This window comes from Cynara cardunculus (genome assembly GCF_001531365.2).
Source record: "Cynara cardunculus var. scolymus isolate 2C chromosome LG 10, CcrdV1, whole genome shotgun sequence".
NCBI lineage: Eukaryota > Viridiplantae > Streptophyta > Magnoliopsida > Asterales > Asteraceae > Cynara > Cynara cardunculus.
In genome coordinates this window covers 16,365,959-16,366,457 of record NC_037537.1, presented here as the reverse complement: position 1 = coordinate 16,366,457, position 499 = coordinate 16,365,959, and positions in this window count along the sequence as shown.

The window sequence follows — 499 nt, the reverse complement described above, 5'->3', positions numbered from 1 at the left end:
CATTTAATAATGACCGTTTGACCAATTTACCCTTTGAACAATTGTTCATACACATATCAATTAATACATTAATTAAATTATTGTTTATTTAATCTCATTTAATAATAACCGTTTAATGAAAAAATGAACGATCAAGATCGGTTCACATAGTTTGTACCATATGGTTGGTTTCTATTTGAACCAGGCCCTACTCGTTTATGTATTAAAGATACATTTTGATAGTCTATGTTTTGTAATAATACTATTTTAGTATTATGAGTATGATGATGTGAATTATATGTATTTGGAATATGAGGGTTGTTACATATACTATTTGACGTAAAAAACTATATCGAGATAAATGTCAAATCGAAGAGAATGAAATGCTTAATTTTTTGATATAATATCTTTGATTAATATATTAATTATTTTTAAGATAATTTAATTTAAAAATTAAAGAAGTAAAAAATTTTAATTAAAAAAGGAAATAAAAAGTCAAACATGACGTAAATCGTAACTT